Source organism: Elaeis guineensis, chromosome 12 (assembly GCF_000442705.2).
Source record: "Elaeis guineensis isolate ETL-2024a chromosome 12, EG11, whole genome shotgun sequence".
Taxonomy (NCBI): Eukaryota; Viridiplantae; Streptophyta; class Magnoliopsida; order Arecales; family Arecaceae; genus Elaeis; species Elaeis guineensis.
Genome location: NC_026004.2, coordinates 49,738,536 through 49,758,776, shown reverse-complemented (window position 1 = coordinate 49,758,776; position 20,241 = coordinate 49,738,536).

Below are 20,241 nucleotides of genomic sequence, written 5' to 3'. Positions count from 1 at the left end.
TTTGAATCCATTGAAGCTAACATACATTACAAGGACTCAAATGGCTAAGAGTCCAAGTTTAGGTACAGTCAAACTCAGTAGGCTCACTACGAATAGCCAATGCACCGTAGGTCAAAGGACCACTCTCACCACTATAGTATTGAGAAGACCACTGATGAGTGAGTAGACTCTAAGTAGTTTCTCGTAATTGTCATGCTCAATACAAGTTGTTCTTTAACAACCACCTGTACTCTCACCCTAGTGTCCGCACACTGTAGACTCAAGACTCATCTATCTGAAAGAAAGATGATCTGTACATAGATCTGACTAGATCAATCACTGTCTTCTGTGATGATCCTTCGATCGAAAGTATTTAGAAATTGACCACTAATAATGTACATCTCAGATTTTCAACACTTTGAGAATATACAAAATCATCAGTTAATCTCTAGGACAAATCATGGATATATAAGACATGATTGAAAATAAAAATTATCCTTTATTAATAATAAATATTTTGTAAGTATAAATTTATATCTTAGAATTACAAAATATGTTAGCCAACAAATGACTTCTAGGGTACCCATCTAATACAACCTCCATACACAATCCACCATATTCAGAACACTCTGTACATGACTAAGTCATGAATAAGTATGAACCAAAATATAAATTCATATATACAAGATTCTATAGTAGTCTCAGATCAGAGGATTACTTACACAACTCTCACTAAAAAAAATATCTTCTGACAGGTAAGTAAGACTCTATAAAATGTTCTCAAAATGGATCAATTCAGTGAACTTATTCTCTAATGAGCACCGATATCCTTATATTAGTATCTCACATAAGTGATTGTGAGATCAATCTCCATCTCCATCGAGCATACATAGGATGTATCAGTCTTATCGAAAATATTGATCCCTGACTCAATGATCCATCGATTGAAAATATTCTAGATTAGAATTTTGAGATTTTAGATCTCACTGGTATGATCTCATTATAACTCTAAAATTATTGTCCTAATTTATGGGGTTCACCATAATCTTAAATATAAGATGCAGCATATGATAAAACATACATATCTTTTATTTATCCATAAAATGTTAATTACGTGAATCAGGAAGATTAAAAGAAAAATTTATCAAAATACAACTTTTGATTGGCTTTTAGGACATAATTCTTTCATGAAATATAAGGATAAAAAATAAGCAAAAATATATTTTGTATCTCTGACACTATTTGATAGAGAATCAAATATAGTTTGCTGCAAATAAGTGTATCTAATTTGAAAAAAATAATCCTCTAACTTTAAGCAATGATTTCTTCCATTTTTTGGTGATCCAATTGATAGGTATGAAGGTTCAATTGGTTCAACATCTCGAGCAATGCTCATTGCTGATCAATTTGCATGGCAAGTGGGTCGAAAAAACTATTGACTGCATGTTAAACAGAAGATGATCTCTTGGGTTTTTGCACTTTCCCGCCTCATTTCTTCTTATGCTGTGAGATTGGATGTCTACCTGTTTAATATATCACTTGCAATTTATATATTATCAAATTTTGAGATACTAATTGGATTTCTGATCCTAATTAAACTGTAATTACATATTTTGAAAGCAAGGCCTTCTGAGAACTTACCCACTAAATCATCCTCTTGGTTGCACTGTATGTTTTGTATCACCATCTATAATTCAAAATTTTCTATCATTTTTTCTTTTGTAGCAAGATTGGTAGAATTAAATTTTTATGGATGTCACTGATAACATGTGCATTAATCACTAGCTAGAGCACATTTAAGTTTAGTACTTATTTTGTTTTGTTTGCATGTAAGAACACCATGTCTGAATTCAGAACTTCCATGGATTCTCTTCTTAGACAAGTGAATCCATTTGTCAAGCTTGCAGTGGCTCTAGATTTGCTTGCAAAAGCTCTAAATGCATTAGTCATCAAAATATTTCAAATAAATATGCTCTATGTCGTAAGAAACTTTCTACAGTACCAAACTAATATACTCTATGCCATAAGAAGCGATCAAATCGAGCATCCTGTTGACCACCTGAAAAATATATTTTATAATATATGAAGTTAAATTAATTAATATTTTCTAATGAATATATTTTAATTAAAAAAATAAAAAATTATGGTCACCCACTGACGGCCGTGGCAACGGGAGGTAGTGATCTGCAACGGTGGCGGGGGTGGCGGCCGACGGTCGGCGGCTGCGGTAGGGGTGGCGGCCAATGATCGGAGGACAGGTTTCGTTGCTGTCCGATAGCCACAATGCTAGGATAATGTTGAGTGTAAGTTATAGAATGTAGATTTTTAATAGATTTAACTTAGGAGTATTTTGAGAATTTGATTTCACATTATCGAAAATTTGATTGCCTTACTATACATATCAATTAAGATTCTTAATAATTTTACTGTAATATTACCTATGCCAAATACAGTAATCAATATTACTGACAATTTAATAGTAGTAATCTATCTTGAAGATAATCCACATTATCTTTCAAAATTATCTGATGATGCACCAAATACAACCTAGGATCGCAACGTTGTTACGTTCTTCGCTGTTGGGTATAAAATACCCCCAGCCGAAGTTCGTAAAAGGCCGACCCTCCTGGGTTCTTCTGGCTTTCGACCTTATGCGGTGTCTCTCTCTGAACTCCTCCGACCGTCTGAGCTTCTACAATACCATCCGGACTCCTCCAATAATGAGCTCCTCCATTCATCTATCGGACTGCCCCAAATCTCTCTGAACTTCACTATCAGCCGATTCTCTACAGTGATCGACTATTCTCCGAATCTCTTCCAGACTTCTTCTGGCCATGAACGACTTTACTCCACTTTTTTTGGACTTCGTCAATGTCCGAGCTTCTCCAACAGCAAGACTTTTGCGGTAACCAGACTCCATCCAAGTTTCTACGACGGTCGATCGCCTTCCAGATTTCACCTGAGCTCCTACAAGAATCGAACTCCGTCCGAACTTCTACAGCGGATGGATTCTATACGAATTTCTATAACGGACGGGCTATACCGACCGGATCTCTACTCCAGACTTCTATCACAAGTAGAATTCATCCAAGCTCCTACAAGAATCGGACTCTGTCTGAACTTCTACAGTGGATGGATCACAGACGAACTTCTACGACAGATAGGCTCCACCGGATCTCTACTCCGAACTTCTTTCAGACCTCATCAATGATCGAGCTTCTCCAGTAGCGAGACTTCTACAATAAGAAGTCTCCATCCGAGCTTCTACGACAACTGATCTTCGGCCGAGCTTCTACAATAAGCGGACTTCATCCAGACTCCTACGAGAGCCGGACTCCGTCCAAACTTCTATAACAGAATTGAATGCCGGACTCCTCCAATGTTCGACCTTCCATAGTGTCCTCAAGACTCCTCCAGCGGATAAACCTCCACAATGCTATCCGAACTCCACTGTCGGACGACCCCCTGCCGGATTCCTCATGAAACTGGACCTCTCCGGTGGACAATCTTCAGATGAGCTTCCACATCAGGCAAATCTCAGATGGACTTCTCTGGCAATCAGACTTCTACTAGACTTCACCAACAGAAAGTCTCTGTCCGAGCTTCTACACAGATGACTCTCGCCTGTAGCATCAACGCCCAAGGCATCTGACAACAGTAGACTCATCAACAACCTCGAAAACATCCGAGCTTCTCTGGATTGCTGAGACAGAAGCCATTCTACTCTATCAGACATCCCGATCGAGCTTCAGCCGTCAGGCCCGAACTCTCTGGCAAGTCACATAATGGTCACTACCTTACTCCACTCTCTGTAATGAATTCCATGTGACTCCACCACTCTCTGGTAAGTTGCAATAACGGACACCACTCTACTCTCTATAACAAACTCCACGTAGCCCTGAACGGTCCCCTGACGCCACTACTCTTCGTAACAAACTCCGCATGGCCCTGAACGGCCCACTACCAGGCAGTTACAGACGTCGCTGTCAATCAGTTACGCTCTCCGTCTATAAAAAGGGACCTCAGATACGTTCTTCTCTAAGCTCAAAACCCTATCTCGAAATTCTGCTAAAATCCCATTTAAGTACTCCATTTTTGTTGAGGCAGAGTACTGACTTGAGCGTCGGAGGGTCTTGCCGGAGTACCCCCAACTCGGTTTAGACTTTCCTTGTAGGTCCCAGCGGCGGACGTGATCCCCTCGACTCCAACTTCTCTGGCATCGGTAGAATTCTGCACCAACAGAATTGGCGCTAGAGGAAGGGTCTGTGTCTTCGCAGTACCCTTGTTCTTAAAGGAGTACTCAACGGGACTATCTTCGGTCATCTTCTTCGACACTTTCTCCTTTTCTCGTGCCAGATCTCCATCTGATGCCTCTCTGAAAGGCATCCACCAGGCGATCCACGGCCTCTGCGGCCAGATCTCAGCGAGCCCCGCAAGCTCCGGCCTCATCTCCAATTTTTCAGGCTCCTCCTCCTCCGGCAATGGCAGTCGGCATGAAGCAGTTCGACTTGCTGATTCAGCAGATCAGGGGCCTCACCGAAGCAGTGCAGGCCATGCACAGCAGCCGCAGCAGCCGCAGGCATCAGTACAACTGGAAAGAGCATCATCGAAGTTCCAGAATCGATGATCGGCAGGCCACTTGGGTCAGTCGCCCTGTTTTCCTTGGAAAGGGAAGCAAAGATGGAGAGCCCTCCGTCCGATCATGATTCCACCCCCGGAGGGTCCCTACCTCCGTTCCACTAGAAGACCCTCGAGACTCGCAGTCGAGAAGGCCTCTTGGATCAAAGATTCTGGGAGATGAACCAACGGATTGAAGACCTCCACCATGCTCCCACTACTTAATGAGAACATTTGCATTAACCCTCCTTTCTCTCAAATGATCATACAGGAACCAATCCTGCCAAACTTCAAGCTCTCCCAATTCGGGAGCTACGATGGGACCTCAGATCTGGTTGACCACCTGGAGGCCTTCCGGACAATGATGCTGCTCCATGGCGCGCCAAACGCCATCCTGTGCCGAGCTTTCCCGTCTACATTGAAGAGAGCAGCAAGAAATTGGTACTCGACACTGAAATCGGGTACTATCTTCTCCTTTGATCAGATGAGCCACCAGTTCGTTGCTCATTTTGTCAGCAGCCGGCGTCCCCGAAGAGGTTCGAAGTCCCTCATCAACATCAAGCAAAAGGAGGGAGAATCCATCTGAACTTACGTCAACCATTTTAACGCCGCCACATTGGAGGTCTAGAACTTGGACAATTGGTTGCAATGGCCGCCCTAAAAAGTGGTCTTCAAAAGAACGATCTTTTGTTCTCTCTGAAAAAGAAGTATCCCAGGGACTTCACTGATCTGCTGGCTCGGACTGAAGGATATGTCCAAGCAGAGGAAGCCTTCAAGCTGAAGGATGAGGAAGCTGTGAAGGAGCGGCAGGCGAGTGACTCCAGTAAGCTCGCAGTTGAAAAAGGGTTGAGTGAAGCTCGGCCACATTCTCGAACTCCCCCCAAATACAAGCGTGTCCGCACTCCTCCCTGAGCTCGTAGGCAGAGGAGCCCGGACCGCAGGGTTCAACGGAGCTCTCCCCCAGGAAGATTCCACAGCTACGCCCCTCTCAATGCATTGAAAATCCAAGTGCTGATAGAGGTTAGGAAGTAGCTGCCGAGGCCGGAAAGGATGCGCACACATCCCGAAAAGTGCAACCCTAACAAGTTCTACCTCTATCATCGTGACCACGACCACGACACAGAGGAATGCATTCAGCTCCGAGACGAGATCAAGGAGCTCATCAGACGAGATTGACTCGATAAATTCATTCGACGTCAGTCTGAAGGTAGGGAAGATCGACCGAGGGCCCTGCCACAACCGAAGCCACCAAGGAGGGAGGAGTAGCCTGAAGATCGGCCTCCAATTGGGATCATCAACTCCATCTCTGGAGGACCCCGATGGAGAGCAAATCTTCTGCGACTATGGGATTCGAAAAATCTATGAATGTATTACCAATAACTCTGCTTTAAATAAAAGTTTCTTTCATATTTGCATATCTTTTCTTTTGGCATGAGCTCATAACGACAGGGAGTAGCTCCTTCTGATAATCGAAACTAAGCGTGTTAGGAACAGAAGGAGAACCTCGTCCTAACATGAGCAAAGTCGAAGGCTCGATTATTTAAAGATCGGATGGGGGGAGAGGCCCTTGCAACGGCCCTTATGTGCCCCCACAGCCATATTAGGAACAGGAGGAGAACCTCATCCTAACACGAGCAAAGTCGAAGGCTCAGTTATTTAAAGATCAGATAGGAGGAGAGGCCCTTGCAATGGCCCTTATGTGCCGCCACAGCCATGTTAGAAACAGGAGGAGAACCTCGTCCTAATATGAGCAAAGTCGAAGGCCCGTTATTTAAAAATCGGATGGGGGGAGAGGCCCTTGCAATGGTCCTTATGTGCCCCCACAACCATGTTAGAACAGGAGGAGAACCTCGTCCTAACATGAGCAAAGTTGAAGGCCCAGTTATTTAGAGACCGGATGGGGGGAGAGGCTCTTGCAACGGCCCTTACATGCCCCCACAGTCTTGTTAGGAATAGGAGGAGAACCTCATCCTAACATGAGCTGAAATTGATAAGGAAAAAAAACAAACAAAAAAAAAAAAAAAAAAAAAAAAAAAAAAAAAAAAAAAAAAAAAAAAAAAAAGACAAATGATAAGGAAAAAACAAACTACATCAAAGACACAAGGAACCTCGTCTCAATGAGGAAGGAGACTCTTGTCAAAAACCCTCAGTCTCTAAGAAGAAACCCAACACTGACAGGAGAAAATCGACTTCCTCAAGGTAACGAGAAGTTCAGACCTCCAAGCTCGAGCACCGGGAGGAAGCGTCAAACTCGAGTGACCTCGAAAAGACCTTCGGTCATGAAAGAAAGGGGCAAATCAACACGACGACAACTAGAATCTTCAAACAATGTCGACATCGAACAAGACAAAAGATAAAAGAAGTTCGGTAAATGACAACTTAATGCAAGAATGAACAAGGTAATAAAAAATTTCCTTTTCATTTCGTTAGTGAAGTGTACATTACAAAGTCTTTGAAGGTCAAAAAAAAATGACAAGAAAAGGAAAGAATACATAGAATAAAAGGTAAAGAAGCTCTAAGGAAGTCCGACTTTTGAGACTTCAAACTCTCGGTTCCAGCCATCATCGAAGATTACTTTAAGTTTTTGACTTCTTCTTCCAGTTCTTTCTTTCTTAACAGCATCTTCCGATACATTTGATGGAACCGCCGACTCTCACCCTCCGACTTCCGAAGCATCTTCCTCAGAACTTCGGACTCCACCTCGGCATCCTTGACTGCCTACTGCTCGTAGGCCAGCTGAATCTTCAACCACTGCAGTTCGGCCTTCTCCTTCCCAAGGGCCACAGACAGTTCTTCCATTGTCCCTCTCAAGGAGCGGAGCTCGTCGGAGCCTTGTGCAGAGGTGGCCTGGACTCTCTCAGACAACTGCCTCTGAAGACAGGCAACCTCGTCGGTCGCCGTCTTGAGCTTCCTTCAGTAGTCATCTACTTGCCCGCACCAGCCGACTCGGTAGGCATTGTAGTTCACCTCGGCATCCTGCAGCTACTTCTAAAGGTCGGAGAATTTCTTCGACTAGTCTCGATCGCAGTCGGCTTGAGGTGCGAGCCAGGATGAGCTCTCTTCCAACTGACCGATCTTCTTCCATGCAGCCGCCAGCTCGACCTCAAGGGAGCTGATCTTGGAAGCCTGAGTCCAAGTTCGATCACTAGCACATTTTTGAAGTTCCTCAAGCTCCTTCACGAAGTCAGCTTTCCTTCAGGTGTAGTCCATGAAGCCCTTTTTGTGGAGGTCCCGAAAGCGAGCAACCTTCGTAGTGACTTCTAAATGGCTCTGCCTCAACCGGTGAAGTTCGTCATCCAGCCTCTTTGATTTTTTTGTCAGATGACGAACTTCTCTTTTGAGGTCCCAGACCATCGACTTCAAAGGAATCCCCTGTGGTAGAGGAAGACTTCGACAGGGCACTGTTGTTGGAAGATAAGAGTGCCACAACATACATCGTGCCAGAAAATAAAAGAGAAGAAAAGGAATGCAGAGTAAAAAAGAGGAGCCCTCTGTAAAGAAGAGTCTGATTTCATTGATTAAATAGTTCTTAAGTACAAGAGAACGAGAAAAAGTTGCAACAAAAAAAAAGAGAGAATACAAAATTAGAGATTTCGGACCTCTGGGGTAGAAGTGGGGGAGCTCGGTGCCCCCGAAAGGTCGACCGCGATAGCAGCAACAGTCGAGGAAGTCTCGGCTGGAGGAAGACTAACAGTAGCTTCAGAAGGCCCAGCTTCATCATCGGATGCCTCATCTAGGAAGCCAAGGTCCAGCTCGAGAAACTTCCTAACCACCTTCTCTTGGCAGAGCTCAAAGCCCTTGATGAAGGCGGCCTGACCGAACTCGACCTTCAGATCCCTCATCTCGGAGGAAGTTTTGAACTCCTCCACTGTCCGGACCATTGCCTCCAAGATCAGGGTCGGGATCTGTGCCTTCAACTCGGAGACCTCGGCCTCTGCTTTCTTAAACTCCTCCTCCAAGGTGGCCCTCAAGTCTGCCGAGGTCTGCCCCTCCTTCTGCAGCACCTCTTGGAGACTTGCAACCTCGGCAATCTTCTCCTCGAGGCGGGCGGCCTCGGCCAGGCGACCTTCCTCCACCTGGGAGGCCTCCTTCCTAGCATCGTTCATCGCCTCGATGTTGGCGATGAGCTGGTGTCCATCTGCAAGAGCGGCCAGGGAGTCAATATAAAAGCCAAGGAATAAGCAAAGTAAAGAGGCAGAAAGAAGGAGTAAATTGACCTACCTCGAGGAAGGACCCTAGAGAGTCCCAGACCCGCTGCTCAGGATCGGCATGGACGATCCTATGGACAACCTCGGGCAGGATGCACCCGTCGACCAATCTCTTTATTAGATCCCTATTGTTGAAGGAATTCTCCCCCGGATCTTCTTCAGAGCCATCGGCCCCCTCGATGGCAGCCCTGCTGCTGTGGCTCTTGCGGGCTAATGTCTTCTTTCTCCTTCTCTGTTCGGCCCCTGGTGCCTCCTCGAGTCGGGCCTCTGAAGCGGAAACCTCGGTTGGGAGACTCCTTGAAGAGCCCCGAGGGACTGCGGGCTCGACGTCGGAGGAAGCATCGACGGCAACGACCACCTGAGCAGGCATGACCGGGCTGGTCTCTTCTGCCCTTGCCCTCTTCACCGCCCTCGAGGATGCTGCGCACCTTTCCTTTTGTGGGTCTTGAGATCCTGGGCTAGCATTCGAGCTGCGTCAGCATCCATATCTGCAGTGAATGAGGATCGACACAGCTTAACAAAAGAACAAGAAGAAAGGAGAAGCAGCGAACGACAAAGAAAAAAAATGTATATATATATAAAACAATACCGGCAGGGTTGAGAGGGCTTAAGCTGATGTTAAACAAGAGTTGTTCCTTCGGGAGGTTGGAGAGAAGAGGAGCTAGATAAGCCTCAAGTTTATTGGAGGCTTCAAGGTCGTCCTGTCCCAGGCTAGAAACCCGACGGACGGAATCCCTCGGGGAGATCTAGGGGGGCAATCCCAGCTCCAAGGTCGGGCATCGATGTAGAAGTATCTCTCCTTCCAGTTGTGGATAGAAGAGGGGGCACCTTTCAGCAACTCCTTTCTATCGAACTGAGAGGAGAAGTACCATCAGTCTTTTGCCGAAGGATGGTGCTTAAAAGTATAGAAATTCCTAAACAAAGAAAGGGTTGGCCGAACTTCAGCTAAACTATAGAGGGAAAGAAATCCTATCAGAAACCTAAAGGAGTTCGGTGCTACAGAAACTAAAGAAATGTTTTAAGAAGCGGAAGAGAGCAATAACAAAAGGTGGAAGCGAAAGTCGAAGCCCGATGTGGAAAGCTTCTAGGTATAAACAGAAACAGTCGGGGGGAGGAGCGCTAGCCGGCCAGTCGGCTCGGGAAGCTCCAGCTCGTACTCTGGAGGAACTCTGTACTGAATCCTAATCAGTGAGAGTTCCTCCGAGTCAGAGAGCTGGGGATGGTATCTGGCACAAAGATCAGATGAGGTTCATCTACAGAACTAAGATTTTGGGGGGCTGGAATGGACGAACTCCTAGAACTACTGGAGGAGGAAGTGTGGAGGACATTCTGAATCAAGTGAAAACCCTAAAAACCCCGAAAAAATTAGAAAAATAAGAAACGGACGTTCGTGAAAAAACCGAACAGGTGGAATGTAAAGGAGGAAAAATGAAAGAAGAACAGCAAGAAAAAAAAAAGAAAAAAATATAGGGGAGAGTTCTGGAACTAACCTAGACTGGTCTGAGGATGCAGAGATGCAGAGATGGGGATGACTCGAAGAACGCCTAAGGTCGAGAAGGATGCTGGGAAGAATGAAACTCTCCGGAAGAGGAGGGATCGAAGAAACTTCCAGCAAAGTGAGACCCTGAAGGAGGGAGGCGGGTTTAAATAAGTGACAAGGTCCGATGCAGTGATGATTACGGATCTCCTCTGGCCGATCTACAACTACCACGTGTCCCACTCACCATGACAGGCGGCTGAAAGTGACCGACAACTGACAGAACCATTATTGCACCGTACCTAGAGCAACGTTCCAGTGGAAATATCGAAAAAATCTTTTCGGATCACCTCGATTCGAAAAGGCTCCAGCACCAGCGTGCCAAACGCCAAAGTATCTGAAAACAATCGAGTATGAAAATCGAGGGAGGCAACTTCTACTGTAAAAATTTCTCTGTACTTCCTTTATTCAGAATCTAAACTCGAAAGTAGGGGGACTGGTGTTGGGTATAAAATACCTCCAGCCGAAGTTCGTAAAAGGCCGACCCTCTCTGGGTTCTTCTGGCTTCCGACCTTATGCGGTGTCTCTCTCCGAACTCCTCCGGTGTCTGAGCTTCTACAATGCCATCCGAACTCCTTCAATAATGAGCTCCTCCATTCATCTACCAGACTGTCCCAAATGCTCTCTGAACTTCACTATCAGCCATTCTCTACAGTGATCGACTATTCTCCGAATCTCTTCCAGACTTCTTCCGGCCACGAACGACTTTACTCCAAACTTCTTTCGGACTTCCTCAATGTTCGAGCTTCTCCAACAGTAGGACTTCTACGGTAATCAGGCTCCATCCAAATTTCTACGATGGTCGACCACCTTTCAGATTTCACCCGAGCTCCTACAAGAACCGAACTTCATCCGAACTTCTACAGCAGATAGATTCCAAATGAATTTCTATAATGGATGGGCTACACCGATCAGATCTCTACACCAGACTTCTATCGCAAGTGGAATTCATCCGAGCTCCTACAAGAACCAGACTCTGTCCGAACTTCTACAGTGGATGGATCATAGACGAACTTCTACGACGGATAGGCTCCACCAGATCTCTACTCCAAACTTCTTCCGGACCTTGTCAATGATCGATATTCTCCAGCAGTGGGACTTCTACAATAAGAAGTCTCCATCTGAGCTTCCACGATAACTGATCTTCGATCGAGCTTCTACAATAAGCGGACTTCATCCAGACTCCTACGAGAGCCGAACTCTATCCGAACTTCTACAGTAGAATTGAATCCCGGGCTCCTCCAACATTCAACCTTCCACAGTGTCCTCAAGACTCCTCTAGCAGACAAACCTCCAAAACGCTATCCAAACTCCATGTGGTGAAATTTGAGTGCAGGGGTAAAATGGTAATTTTAAAACTTTTTCAAAATTATTATTTTACAGTAAAAAATATTAATTAATCTAATTAATTAACATATATTAACCCTACACAAGGATCTAAATATGATATATATAGCATGCATTTAAATTTGAAATTTTGAATTCTCTACAGTAAATATTTTACTGTTATATGTTCAGAACACATTACCTTCGTGCAAGTAGTCGATCGCTGTAGTCTGATCATTGTCGAAAAGGTCTGATCATCGCAATGCAGTCACACAGTGTGTCTGACCTCGTGGATCATCCACACAAAGCTTTCGGTCTGATCGGCTCTCACGAATGCTAGTTCATCGTAGAACCCTTTCGACGGTCGATGCTGATCGAACTCTTTCGATCTTGATTTGTCGACTCCTCGGATGCTCTAGATCATCAGCAGATATTTTGAGAGGTTGATGAAGCTCTCCCTAAATCTGGTTGGCTCACGACACTCGTAGCTCACCTTCTCACTTCCCGAACCCTAGGAGAAATCCTAGGGTACTCACTGAAAATCCTACGCCCACTTTATTTTTCTTTTCTTTTCTTTTCTCTCAGAAGTTTTTGAACTTCCAACTTGCGCACAAGGCTTCCTCACACCCACTATTCTCTCTCAGAAAAATTCTATGCATGCCCCACCTTCTCTTCTCTTTTAAAACAGTGCAAGATGCGTCTTATCCATGTGAGAGGATAAAGATAGGTGGTTGCTCACTTGAATTCAGATCAAATTTGAATTCAAATGTAAACCAACCCATCCTTATCCACTTTGGGTGAGAGAAGAGAGGAGGTGTGGGTTCTTTGTGCGTAGAGAATTTAACAAGAAACTCTTTCTAGTGTAGATTATTAAATGGCGCACAAGATAAGGTGGGTGGCGCATGGATTAGTTGCCCATTCAAATTCAAACATCCTTTGAATTTGAATGGCCAACAAACCAATCTTTATCCAGATAATTGGTGCACAAGGGAGGGCGTGGGAAGGCTTCTGTGTGGGAGAAAATTCACAAGAAGTTATTTCTCATAAATTCAAATGGGCGTAGATAAGTGAGGTGGCGCAGGGAAATGAGGTCAAAGTGGTTTCAACCTAATTGAGCCAACCTAATCAAAATAGGTTAGGCACAATTAGACTAAGTTAAACCCAACTTAATTAGGCTTAATTAGGCTCAATAAAATCTTAATCAAATCAAGAATTGACTAAGTCCAACCCCTGATCAGATCAGAGACCAAACCACTTCGTCGACTAGATCAACTCTTAACCTAATCGAGTCAAACCCAACTAAATTCAATTCAATTAGACTTAATCCAAAAATAATTACTCAATCAAATTGAGTTAATTAGCAATCAAATCACTAATTAAACCTCTCATAAATACTGAGATCAAATCGATGGGCAATCGGACATCAGAGTCCATCGATATGAAACCCTGATCAAAAAGTCCCAAACCAGTGGGACTCTTGACCCCGGTATCCAAAATGTGTAGAACTCGTGATTAGATAATCCTGATTCTCGATCACAGAGTTCCAGACACGTAGGACTCAAAGTCCATGAGCATTAGGACTCTTCACCAGCTATCAAATCAATGGGAACCTCTAAGTGTGTGACCCCGCAGGTTCGAACCTAAGCCGGTAGCACAGAAATCAATTTCTGTACTAATCGAAGTGACCATCTAGCAATGGTACCCGACATCTGAATAGATCGAATAGTTACAATCGCAACACTCAGAACCTATGTGAATATGGTTATTGTATAATTCATCCTTTTGACCCCTGTGTTTAGGACGACTCAGGATTAAACTGTCAACCCTGATTAGATCATCCGAATCGTGCTCAACTCAAATAGTCCTGTGACTTCTCACTAGGACTACCCTGGCCAAGGTTTTGCTAAATTGAAACACGACTGTACACAGCTCCTAAACTGGAGTGGTCAATCCCATCTTGACACACGCACCGACAAGTCAAGTACTTGACTACACCCAACGCCTTCCATCACTGAATTAGAAATTCAGGTAGTCCAGTGCCTAAGTGCAGTGAGTTGCTTGCAAGTCACCGTGCGGTCTCAAGTCGGAGGGACAGTTATACCCATATCCCATCGGAGCAAATTTTGACAGTAGAAAAAGCTCCGAAGTCGGTCACGTTCAATGCAGAGATATACCCTTACATCTCACGTGTATGCCATACCAGTGTCTCCACACTCCTTGGTTAAGAGGACAACCAACCCATATGGTACACAATGATCTATACTTGATAAATGTTTTGTCCTTGGTAACAACGTATCATTTGGTCGCGAATAGGTTTAAGGACTAAATGACAAATCCTCTTTGTCGAGTCTAAATAGTCCTAAGGACTTCACCACAACATAGGAGTTCATTAGAAGATGAAACAATTTATGATGAAAAATATCAAAATAATTTTTTTTATTTATAATTCATATACTAATACAAGAAAGAGTACAATCGTCAACAGGCTGACTATTGACTTTGGGACACTATTCCCAATAATCTCCCACTTGGTCTAAAGTCAATTGGTGCAGTATCTAATACCCATCTTCGACTTGAAGTCGCCGAACTCCTTCACTGCAATGACTTTAGTGAATGGGTCGGTCAGATTTTTTTTTCGTGGATCTTCTGAAGGTCGACGTCACCTCGATCCACGATTTTTCGGATGAGATGGTAGCGGCACAGAATATGCTTCGTCCGCTGGTGTGCTTTCGGTTTCTTCGCCTGAGCAATGGCTCCAAAGCTGTCACAATAGAGCAGAACTGGACCAACAAAGGAGGGTGCTACTCCGAACTCGGTGATGAATTTTTTCAGCTACACCACTTCTTTGGTAGCATATGATGCAGTGACATACTCTGCCTCGCAAACTGAATCACCACTGTGTGCTGCTGAAACTCTTCCAGCAGATAGCCCCACCATTGAGGGTAAAAATAAATTCCGACACACTCTTGCTGTCATCATGATCAGATTGAAAACTAGAGTCTGTAAACCCTATAAGTCTCAAGTCCGATTCACCATAAACAAGCCACTGGTCCTTAGTATTTCTTCAATATTTCAGGATGGTTTTAACAACCTTCCAGTGATTCTCCCCTGGATCAAATTGGTATCTACTCATTACCCCTAGTGAGTATGCCACATCTAGTCATGTACATGTCATGGCGTACATTATAGATCCCACTGCCGAAGCATATGAAATTCTACCCATACCTCTCTCTCTTGAGATGTTGTCAGACAATCCCTCTTCGAGAGAGAAATTCTATGGTCTATCGGTAGATAACTTTCTTGAAATTCTCCATGCTGAACCTCTTCAAATAGTATCAATGTACATGGACTGAGATAAGCCAAGCAACCTTTTAGATCTATCCCTATATATCCTCATCCCTAAGATGTAGGAACTTCTCCTAGATCCTTCATGGAGAACTGTGACGACAGCCAAATCTTTATTCCCTGTAATGCAAGGACATCATTCTCGATTAAAAGAATTCATCCACATACAATACAAGAAATACCATTATGGACCATTAGCCCACTTATAAATGTAGGGCCCTTCTCCGTTCTTAACGAAGCCATACGTTTTGATCGTCCTATCAAAACGTATGTTCCAATTTCAGGATGCTTGCTTAAGTCCATAAATGGACCTCTGTAGCCTGCACACCTTAGACTCATCTATGGATGTGAACCCTTCAGGTTGTATCATATACACCTCTTCGTCCAGCTCTCCATTTAGGAAAGCTGTTTTCACATCTATCTATCAGATTTCATAGTTCAGATGGACAGCTATCGCAAGTATAATCCGAATGGATTTGAGCATTGCCATAGGAGAAAACGTCTCGTCATAGTCTATACCATAATGTTGACGATATCTCTTGGCAACTAGACGGGCTTTATAGGTCTCCACCTTTCCGTCTGCGCCTCTCTTCCTCTTGAAGACCCACTTACACCCTATGGGTTTTACTCCTTCAGGTGGGTCAACCAATGTCCACACATCGTTGACCTTTATGGACTCTATTTCAGATTTCATGGCCTCTAGCCATTTCTCAGAGTCAGGTCTCTACATTGCATCCATGTAGGTGATCGGATCCTCATCATTTTCATCAAGTTCGACAGGATCGCCGTCCCAGATCAAGAAACCATAATATCTGTCCGATTGACGTGGTACTCTACCAGACCGCCTTAAGGGTGCAGGAACAATGGGCTCCGATTTGATCTAACCAAATCTGGTTCAGGTTCAGCTACTTGTGTCGATTTTTCCACCTGCCGAACTTTCTCAAGTTCGACCTTAGAGGCAATAGTCCCTTCACCAAGGAATTCCTTTTCTAAAAAGATTGCCTTAAGGCTGACAAACACCTTTTGCTCATCAGCTAGGTAGAAATAATACCCTTTAGTCTCTTTTAGGTATCCTATGAAATAACACTTGTCAGACCTAGGTCCAAGCTTGTCCGTAATTAAACGTTTAACATAAGCCAGACACCCCCAAACCCTAAGGTGCGAGAGTACTGGCTTACGTCCTATCCATATCTCATATGGCATTTTGGTTACAGACTTACTCGAAACTCTATTTAGAAGGTAACAAGCCGATTCGAGCGCATATCCCCAGAGGGATATCAGCAGACCAGCAAACCCCATCATGGATCGAACCATATCCAACAAGATCCGATTCCTCCTTTCAAATACACCATTATGCTGTGGTGTTCCACGAGGAGTCTACTGAGATAGAATCCCATTCTCTCCAAAATATGTCAGAAACTCATTGGAAAGGTATTCACCTCCTCGATCAGATCGAAGAGTTTTAATACACTTCTCAGTTTATTTTTCTATCTCATTTCGGAATAGTTTGAATATTTCAAACGACTCTGACTTATGCTTCATTAGGTAGACATACCCATACCTCGATAGGTCATCTGTGACGGTTATGAAGTAGAAATATCCACCTCTTACACTTGAGCTCATGGGTCTACATACATCAGAATGTACCAGACCCAAGAGTTCACTGGCTCGCTCACCTTTTCCAGTAAAAGGGGACTTGATCATCTTCCCAAGAAGATAGGACTCATAGGTTGGAAGTGATTCACAATCACCAACTTCAAAAATTTCTTCTTGAGCCAACCTGTTTATCCTGTTCTTATTGATATGACCTAGTCTACAGTGCCAAAGATAGACTTCTGACATATTGTCCATTCTAGGATATTTATCGGAGGTTTGAACCACATTAACAGATTGTGATAGTAAGTAAATTTTATTATTTAGTTGTCCAATAAATATTGTAACACCATTCAAAATGATATTGCAAACGTTTTTTTTTATTAAAAATTTATAACTGTTCATGGCCAAAAGGCCTACAGAAATAATATTTAATAAAAAACTTGGATAATAGTGACATTCACTCAGAATTATATTACGAGAGTTGATTACAAGGTTCATGATTCCTAAAGCTAGAACTGAAACTTTGCTTCCATCTCCAACGTTCAGGAACCTCTCGCCTTCATCAAATCTCCTACTGACCTGCAGACCCTGCATCAAATTACAGATATGATAAGGGCTTCCAGTATCCAATACCCAGACAGTAGTATCACAAATGGAAAAGTTGCAAGGTGTTATCATATAATTACCTTACTTCTTCTTTGGCCTGTTCGGATCCAGGGAGGCAATGTATAGAGGATAGTTCCTCTTCCAGTTCCCCTATTTCTTGCAAAAGAAGCACTCCGCCTAGCTCTGGTCGGGCTTGCGCTTCTTGGTCTGACCCTGTGTAGACATCCTAGCATGCGACTGCACCTTCTTGCCCTTCTTCTTATTGTTCTTCTTCCCTTTCTTAAAAGATCGACGACCAGAAGAAGATCCTCCCACAACATTCACCGACTCCTTATGGAGCTACTGGTCTTTTCAAAGTTCTGCAGTAACCCCAACAAGCCGTGGTAGTTCACTGCAGGCTTTGTCATCCGAAAATAAGTAAGGAAGGGGAGGAAGGACTTGGGCAAAGAATTAAGGATCGCATCCTTATCGAGCTGCTCGTGCAAGGGAAAGCCCAGTTTACTTAGGTGCTCAATCATTTCGATCATGTACAGTACATGATCAGTGACTGAAGCCCCATCCCTCATCCGAGCATTAAAAATGGCACAATTAATTTTGTACCTTTCAACATCGTCAAACGTGCCAAAGGAGTCGTTCAACATTTAAAGCATCTCCTGCGGCTGGACGTTCTCGAACCTGCGGCTGAACTCATCATTTATTGCCGCCAGCATTATGCTCCGAATGATAGTGCGGTCTTTGAGCCACTTATGATAAGTATCTCGGACCGCTCCTTTAGCGTTCGAGGCTGGCTCCTCAGGTGCCGAATCCGTTACTACATAAAGGATCCGCTCATGCTCAAGGATGATTTTTAATTTTCGATACCAACTATCAAAATTAGGTCCCATGAGCTTGTCATTATTTAATAATAACCAGAGCAACAGGATAGTGGCCATAGCTGCATAAAGAAAAACCAGACCTTTATTAGTACATAAATTATTAATACTAAAGACTTGGACTTTAGTCTAAAGTTTCTCCCAATATTTTTACGAACTGGTAGCCTCAACCTTCAATTCGAGGAATTACTTTAATTCCTTAGTGGGTACTAGAATCCACACAGATCACACACAAGCCCAACTTTGGTTGGTCAACCTATGTGCATCTATGGGTAGGTTCATAACCAATTATTTCTCTAAACAACTTCTAGTAATGGATTTTGCCCCGAAACCTAATCAGTAGGCTTTGGCCTCCACTGAAAAGATCTGCTTAGGTCCAACCATTAATATAACTTGATTTGGTGAATCAGATCTATAAATGATCAGGCCCGACTTTGGCTGGCCAACCTTACCACCATCAGAAAGACTCAACCAAATGATCATATTATGAATGATAATTCCATTAGTCAATAAGCACCAGGCCTTTGGGCCTCCAGTGATTATTAAACTAATGGACTCATTATCACTCACTTAATGGGAGGCTATGACCTAGTTATCAGTATAACTTAATCATTTTTAGGGACCTAATAATTTTTGAAGATTTTATTAAAGGATAGAAGAGAAGTAATTAACCAGCCAATTTCCATCCTCCCACTGACTTCACCAAGTCAGATTAAAAAGGATTTAATTAAAGCCGGCATTAGGAGCACCTAAATCAGTCACACTGATTTACCTAATGACATTGGTGAACCCTAATCACCGAGTGATCTAATCAAAACCTAACTCACCAGGTTGGCTAGGTAAGTAAGATCAGTGGTGAGGATATGCCATTAACTCGTCAGAGATCGAATCAATGCGAGTAGCTCCCACTTAAAAACCACTGGTCAGACTGCTGAACTTACTTTAGACACCAACCGGTTCATTAGTTTTAATTTGATCAACTTAGTAAATAGGTTCCACCACGTAGCCATGAATTAAGTCCATCTTGGTCTAGTTAAAGACATTGACCCATTTAACTACAACTATTTGAGTTGAATCTAGAGTGTCCTTGATCTAATCTAATTCAACTTTTGATTAGATTTGACCAATTACTCTAATTTAGTCTATTTCTTTAAGCTAACCTTAGGTCTAACCCAATTATGGACCTAATCCATCTAACCCATTGACCCACAAGTTTATGCAATTATTTTAGGTCTTAATTCACAATTCTAGACCAACTAGACAACACTTAATTCTTTTAATTAAGTATTTAGACTGATGGGTCAGGATTTGGCATTTCGAAAATAATTTTTAAATTTGAAAGATTTTATTTTCTGTTCATCAAATGTGTTGACTCATTTCACAAACGGATCAGCACATTTCATAAACAGCAATCCTATTACTAATTACATAACAGAAAATAACTCAATCAAAATAAATTATGAATATTTCTTTAGATCTAATCTAACACATTCATGATAAATTTCATAATTGAACCTTTACAATTAAGTCTTTTCACTGTTTTGTCTGCATGGGATATAATCGCATCGGCACCCTTACCGTCATAGGAGAACCCCATCGAATGGGAGGAGAGGGCCTTTAAACCCTACTTTTCTCCTATGACCGGATGACCATGGCAACCAACCCAATTAGACTACTTGCTACTTGGATCAAGTATATTTAAATATACCAATTTCAAAATTTAAATTTTAAATTTCAAATTTTAAATTTTAAATTTTAAATTTTAAATTTTGAATTTCAAATTTCAAACAAATTTCAAATTTTAAATTTTTGAATTTTAAATTTTGAATTTTAAATTTTGAATTTCAAATTTGAAATTTCAAAGAAATTTCAAATTTTAAATTTTAAATTTTAAATTTTGAATTTCAAATTTGAAATTTCAAAGAAATTTCAAATTTTAAATTTTAAATTTTAAATTTAATTTTGAATTTTAAATTTCAAATTTCAAAATTCAAATTTAAATTTTGAATTTTAAATTTTAAATTTAAATTTTAAATTTAAACTTTTAGATTACTACTTAATCTACGCATGTAAATGTATATCATATTTTAGAACCTGCTCTGATACCATTTGTGGTGAAATTTGAGTGTAGGGGTAAAACGATAATTTTAAAATT